This window comes from Onychostoma macrolepis, chromosome 01 (assembly GCF_012432095.1).
Source record: "Onychostoma macrolepis isolate SWU-2019 chromosome 01, ASM1243209v1, whole genome shotgun sequence".
In the NCBI taxonomy this organism is placed as follows: domain Eukaryota; kingdom Metazoa; phylum Chordata; class Actinopteri; order Cypriniformes; family Cyprinidae; genus Onychostoma; species Onychostoma macrolepis.
Window position 1 is genome coordinate 6,339,355 of NC_081155.1, and position 7,770 is coordinate 6,347,124.

Sequence of the window (7,770 nt, forward strand, 5' to 3'; positions counted from 1 at the left end):
TTTCCCCCTCCATTTACCAGCATCACAAAGACACCACAGCTGGAACCATCCTCCTGAAATGAATGTTGGATTGTGCCAGGTTTCCACTTGGTACTCACCAAGTCCTCTCTTCCATACTTGTCAGTGTAAGCATGTAGTCACTAAAATGGAGAAAAGGAAACAAATAAATTATAACTACTAAGTCAATCAAATGTCGCTGAAAAGATCAAACATTTCTATATGGGCATGTCCATGTTTACATGTACTAGCTTAACATTTGCATTTGCAGTCTTTTTACTTACCGCAAACCTCTAGTGTATGTTGTTGATATTTACGAAAGTGATGAGCCCATCATATTGCTCAAAGTTGACCTGTTTATCAGAAATATGCATAATCATGTCTGTGTACTGTACATGTAAAAATTAAGAATCATAAGGAGCTGCTCTCACTTTTCGCAATCTTTGCCATGCCATCTGCTCCCTTGTGCTATTTAAAATGACACCTGTGGTGTAATGGTTTTGCTGGTAGAGATTTGCACCCTTCATATTAAGTACAGCTCTTAAATAGCACTCAATAGTCTACAAATAATACAGCATTTTGAATCAAACGTCAATTTGAATCAAAATACTTGAATATATTGAGGACAGCATTTACAAATACAAATATAATTGTACAATTATGCATTCAGATTTTTGTTTTGATATGTATTCCTCTCCAAATAATCATTCATGTGGCCTCAGTGTTTGGAATTCCTTGGGATGTAACAGGTACTCCAGATTCTGGCTAGGAGACTTATCAACTCTGTAGGTGGCTTCTTCCATAGCATGTCGACCTATAATTACATGCAGTTCATACAGTAAATAATTGTGTACCTTAATATATGCAATAAATAAATAGTTTTCATTTTTGTATAATGATTTCATTACCTCTTCCTCTACATTGAGTACCTTTGCAGGAAGCTGACATGCACCAAAACTTGAACATTTCTTGCTCTGTGTCACATACTTGTGGATCCTTTTTTGGGGGGAACATGTTTTTTTTTTTTTTGTGGAACAGAAAATCATTTGGAATTGGTGGATGGGAAATGTTTGTTCTTCTTCATCCAAGTTTCTTGAGACTGATCAAGGTTCATAGGTGGCTCAGTTGTCATTTGCACTGTGTGTTCATTCGTTCACTGCTGTGTGTGTGCAATTTGGATGGGTTAATTGCAGAACACAAATTCCGAGTATGGGTAACCATACTTGGCCACGTCACGTCACGTCACTTTCACTAAAAATTGAGGGGAGGGGCTGAGAGCCGTGGGAGCCACCAAGCCTCACGTTCATGGTTCTCAGTCCCACCCCATGCATTACAATGATAATTATATATTTAATAATCTTTAATTTAATTCAATAATTTCTCATTAATTCTCAGGACACTGCTCCACTGATCATGTGCTGGTTACCCCACTGCACACCTCAGATCACTTCCTGCTCACTCTTAACCTCAACATGGTTCCTGACACAACACATACCCCTCCGCATGTCATCTTTCGATGTAAACTAGGCTCACATTCACCCTCCAGGCTCTCTGTTTTACTTTCATCTTCGCTTCCTTGCTCTAAACAGTTAGCATCTCTTACTCAAACTGTCAAACACATCTTACCAACAAACATACACTCTTTCACATCCTTCTCTCCACTCTCTGAGTCAGAAGTCTCTAAACTCATCCTTCCTAAATCATCCTACTACTTGTCCACTTGATTCTATTTCATCTCATCATATTTCATCTCATTCACACTGGTGTTTTTCCCTCAGCATTTAGACAGGCTCGTATAACCCCACTACTTAAGAAACCCACTCTTAACCCAACTCTTTTAAAGAACTATTTTCCCTTCTTCCTTTCATAGCAAAAACTCTTGAACGAGTTGTGTTCAACCAAGTCTCTGCCTTTCTCACACAGAACAACCTCCTCGACAGCAACCAGTCTGGTTTCAGAAGTGGACATTAAACCGAGACTGCCTTGCTCTCAGTTGTTGAAGCCCTAAGACTGGCAAGAGCGGTTTCCAAATCTCCATTACTTAACTAGCTGGATCTGTCCACTTCTTTTGATATGGTCAACCACCAGATCCTCCTGTCAACCCTATTGGCAAAGGGCATCTCAGGAACCGCACTCCAGTGGTTTGACAATTACCTCTCAGACAGGTCCTTCAAGGTATCTTGGGGGGGTGAGGTGTCCAAGTCGTAACATCTAGCTGCTGGGGTGCCTCAGGGCTCAGTTCTTGGACCACTTATATTCTCTGTCTACATGGAATCACTGTCTACATTTTGTCATTCAGAAACATGGCTTTTCATATCACTGCTATGCTGATGACACTCAACTCTACCTCTCATTCCATCCTGATGATCTGATGATAGCTGCTTGCATCTCAGCTTGTCTAACAGACATTTCTTGCTGGATGAAGGACCATCACCTTCAACTCAACCTTGCCAAGACAGAACAGCTTGTGGTTCCATCAAACCAACCACTTCATCACAATTTCACCATCCAGTTAGACACATCAACCATCACTCCTTCAAAACAGCCAGAAACCTTGGAGTTGTGATTGATGATCAGCTCACTTTCTCAGACCACATTGCTAAAACTACCCAGTCCTGCAGATTTGCTTTATTCAACATTAGGAAGATCAGGCTCTTTCTTTTGGAACATGCAACACAACTCATTGTTCAGGCTCTTGTTCTGTCCAGGCTGGACAATTGCAATGCTCTCTTGGCAGGTCTTCCAGACAGTTCTATTAAACCTGTACAATTAATCCAGAACATGGCAGCAAGATTAATTTTAATGAGCCAAAAGAACGCATGTCACGTCTCTGTTCATCAATTTGCACTGGCTACCAATAGCTGCTCACATACAATTCAAGACATTGATGTTTGCCTACAAAACCACCACTGGCTCGGCACTCCTTTACCTAAATTCACTACTTCAGACTTACGTACCCTCTAGAAGCTTGCGTTCTGCAAGTGAACGACACATTATTGTGCCATCCCAAAGAGGCACTAAATCACTTTCACGGACTTTTACATTAACTGTTCCCTCCTGGTGGAATGACCTGCCCAACTCAATTTGAGCAGCTGAGTCCTTAGCCATCTTCAAGAATCGGCTAAAAACACATCTCGTCCATCTATATTTGACCCTCTAACTCTAACACACTCTATTACAAATCTATCTATCTATCTATCTATCTATCTATATATATATATATATATATATATATATATATATATATATATATGTATATGTATATAAAAAACACACACCGTGTTATGTGTATTAATTTACAGCGATTATCGTCCATTTGATTGCATAGACACTATTTAAACTAAACTGAGCTAGACAATGACATCTCTGAATTCAGTAATGAAATGCCTTTAACTGAAAATTGAGTATTTAATCTTATCATTATACATTACTGACACTCTGTCCTCCAATTTGATACTGTTAAGTGCTTTGACGCAATCTGTATTGTTAAAAGCGCTATATAAATAAAGGTGATTTGACTTGACATGTACTGCGTTAGGCTAACCACGACTTGTCATAGCACTTGCATTTTATTGTTCTTTTGTTGGTTTTGATTACTTCTATTGTCATCACTTGTAAGTTGCTTTGGATAAAAGTGTTTGCTAAATGATTGAACATAAATATGTGGTTTGTTTATATAAACATTGTGTTCACAATGATCTTTTGTTGTTAATTATCAACAGCATATACTAACATGATAATCAAAAATGTTGTCACTATACATTTACATGTAAATAATCAAACAACATGAAGCACACACAATCTTAAAGTTTTGCTGTCCATCCTGAACCTAACCACAGGTTCTACTCTTCACGACAACGGTAACACTACAAAACCAACATAACAGAAACTTCTGTAAATCCTGAAACTGGGAAGTGGATTTCTAGTTCCCAGCATGCTTTGCATAGGGCTAGATCAGGAGTGTAAATCTGTAAATTAAGTACTGCTTAATGTGTTTTTTAGTAAAGGGAAAGACTTTTTAAAGTTTGTTGTTCAGCTATTTTTGACATTTAAAAGAGTTTTTGTTTATGCCGATTTTTGAGGTTACCATTATTGTGAAGTGTAGGCCTTGTGGTTAGGCTATGGCTACATGAGCTAAAACTGTTGTTTTCAATGACTTGATAATCTTTTTTGGTTTGTTTTAGTTCATTTGCAGGCTGAAAAAGATTGATGTGAGAGCAAGTGTTATGTTGGATGTTTGTTCTTATGAATAAAACTAACATATATCAATTTAAAGCCAATCACATGATTTATATTGTCAGCATTTCTGTTCTTCCCAATTATATAACACTTATGTGCTTATAGTAGCTACTGATAATCTAAGCACAAACTCCACTCTTCACCACAATGGTTAAAAAACATATATATGTTAAATGTTTAAAATAAGTAAACATTAAGTTCCAACAGGTTTCTTCATTTTCATAAAAATGCAGAAAACTCACAACTCTGCAAGGGCACCAGTCTGAACATCAACAGTACTGGGTGGATCTATATGAGTGAATTGTGTTGAGAACATTCACAGAATATGTGAAATGAAACTGATGTGATCTCATTAAATTAGCATGATTTTTACTCATCAGTACAATTAACTAAATTTAAGTTCAAATAAATCAGTTCAACTGTATGGAAATAAGTGTCATAATTTCATTAATGCTTCAGCTGTTCTGATATTTTTGACACAACTCCTCCCGTGGCATCAAGATAGAAAGACACAGGAGACCTACTTTGCAAATGATGCAAGAGAATGCTGATGACATACTCTGTGTACAAATGATCAATGAACAGATTCATACTGAAAAGTTGTATGTAGCCTGGTATTTTGAAGTATTTTGTGGCACATTCCTTGATTACTGTCTGCATTAACTATATTTATATCATGATGTCAGAGTGAATGGAATCCCTTTTCCTCATTTCTGAGCCTATTGCTTTTAACTCTTTTTTTATTCAGACATTGTGTCATATTCCCAGCCAAGAGTTGCTTGTTTGGTGTTGAGTGTGCTGTAAAAATGTTGACTGGGTTCATGCGTTAGGGTCTTTGTTATTTTTCCTCTTTTTAGGTTGGTTACTGGTCTAGCCTTTTTCTCTGAAAGTTTGTGTTGTATATCTCCATTTTGTTGGACTAACATGTTTACATCTTGGCCCAGTGCAGCAGGATTATTTTGGATTGTGAAACAGGGTCATTATGTGTCAACTCAACCAGAGGTCCCCAGTTCAAATTTTGGATTTTGCTAATATTTTTTTCTGAAGAAAGACAGACATGTATAGTGATGAAAGCCAAAATATTAAATGTCATGGATGAATATTTACTAAGTAATCCACTATTTTGTAGAGGGGGTCAAAATGGCCATTTTCACCTGAGATTCAGAGCCAAATTACAGGGGGTAAAAATGGCTTCAGAAAAATGGCAGCATCATAATGTAATTTTTACACAGAGATTGGTAGGCATGTTAGTAAAATATGTTCACTTTAGCAATCTCTTTTGCATTATGTGCCAATGGTGACCATTCAAAACTGGGGAAACAGCACTTTTTAAGTTTTTTTCTCCAAAATTTGCATGCCTGTAACTCAAGAAGTATAAAGATATCTTGATGCCCTTTTACATATTGGGTCTTAAAAAACATTCTGTTTGGCATCTCCATTTTTAAGGCCCTATATAGTTCGGTTCCAGAGATATTGGAATTTTAATATGGTTTCAGATGTAAATTGTTAAAATGTACATATTTTCAGTGGTCAAAAACCAAATGTGAGTCAATTTGCAAAAATATGATTTTCTTTTGGAATCTTCATTTTCAAGGCACTACATTATTCAATCCCAGAGATATTGGGACCTCAATCAGGCTCCATTTTCAGATTGTTGAATATTACATTTCAGCACTTGAAAACCAAATGTTGGTCATGGTCACTTTGTATACAGCTGATACTTAATGTATTTTAAAGCAGAATGTCTGAAGAATAAGTAATGTTGAAACTAGGAAAGTGTCTTGTTTCCCTCTATCAAAATAATTGTATAGGACATACCTGTTTGAGTGTCATAAATATCCCAATATCCCTGTATGGTTTAATCCTACACCTTGGTGCAGCTCCATGCACAAATTGTTGTGTCCTACCCATTTTCACACCAAATGTGGTTTTGTGTTTATCTAGTTATCATTGCTGACAATGCAAATAATAACAGTAACCTAGTGTTTAGGAATGTGCAGTGTGACATGATCAGGATTAATTGTTGACTCTAGATAAAGTATGAACAGTGTGAAATGTACAATAAGATTACACAGGATCCCCTTTAGCACTATAACTATGCTCAAATTATATAACAATAAAAAAGAAAAATAAATTCTAATAATTAATCCAGGTTAGGCAAATCTTGGTTTATTGATGTGAATGCAATGTGTGGTAAAAGCAACCACTTTTCCCTATGAGGTGTGGGATTTGATTCAAACATGTTGAACTCTTTGTTAGCTTCAGAAGCTGTTAAAATGAACAAAATCCCTTCTTCCAAATATCCCTGAAACTGATTCAAATCTTATGAATAGACTACTGAGAGAAAGATAATTTCCCTCAACTCCAATTTCAGTGCATTTTTAACACTCCAACAGGTATGTTCTGTGCATATTGTTTTGATAGAGGAAAACAAGATGCATTCCTAGTATGTCTAGTAACATTACTTATTCTTCAGACATTCCTCTTTAAAAGAAAAGTATCATCGTATTTTTGCAAATTGACCCACATTTGTTGTTGTTTTTTACCACTGGAAATATGTACATTTTAACAATTTACTCTTGGAGCCATATTTAAATTCCAATATCTCTGGAACCGAACCATATAAGGCCTTAAAAATGAAGATGCCAAAAGGAACATTTGTTAAGACCCAATATCTAAAAGGGCATTAAGACATCTTTCTACTTTGAGTTACAGGCTTGCAGACTTTGGAGAAAAAAACTTAATTCACATAATTCAACAAAAATTGCTAAAGTCAACATATTTTACTAACAGACCTACCAATCTCTGTGTAAAAATTACATTATGATGCTGCCATTTTTCTGAAGCCATTTTTACCCCTGTAATTTGGCTCTGAATCTCAGCTGAAAATTGCCATTTTGAAATTTGGTTGATTTGACACGGAATGACCCAATAGTATTTGGCTGCGCAAAAGGGGAATGTGCACACTGCTTTCATTTGTAAATATGGAAGATTTTTTGACATGTTGATATTTAAATGAGAGAGTAAAACATAGATTTTCTTTTTTTTTTATAAAGCGGTCAGACACATGGTCTGTCCAAGGTTGTCTTGATTTTGAGGACCCTTCTTGTGGCCTAATCTTATCTCACATTTTTTTCGACATAGGGTTATTTATTTATTTCACCTCTAAACATCATCTCCAAACATTTAGTCCAGGCTCTCCCTCCTGTACTTTCATGGCCTCAGGTGTATGCTTGAGACACTCTGAGTCAATGTCCGGCTCCTGGTATATAGGTTTTGAGTCAGAGTCTGTCTCTCTTTCCAAAATATCTGTGTTGCTAGACTGAGTACCCACACCTTGACAATTAAGATCCAGCCCTAGATGCCAGATGCCAGATCCCATCAGAAAATAACAGTTTGTCCGGTAACAGAACAACTAGTCAGCAGAGCTGTCGATACCCAAACCCTGTTTACAGCAAGTCTTGTCTGGTACCCAAAAATACCCAAAACGACTGTTAACAGTCTTCTGTCAGTCAAGAATTTGACAGAGGAATG

The 7,770-nt window shown here is 36.7% G+C and overlaps 1 long non-coding RNA gene across 1 annotated transcript; it reads right to left on the minus strand.

Annotated features, from left to right (window-relative positions):
• Positions 1–119: 119 nt before the first annotated feature.
• On the minus strand, positions 120–2,521 carry LOC131546603 (uncharacterized). The gene is made up of 3 exons (XR_009272756.1): positions 906–2,521; positions 282–811; positions 120–140 (listed from the first exon to the last, which is right to left on the minus strand). It is a non-coding gene; the product is annotated as an uncharacterized LOC131546603 (long non-coding RNA).
• Between the last annotated feature and the right edge of the window lie 5,249 nt (positions 2,522–7,770).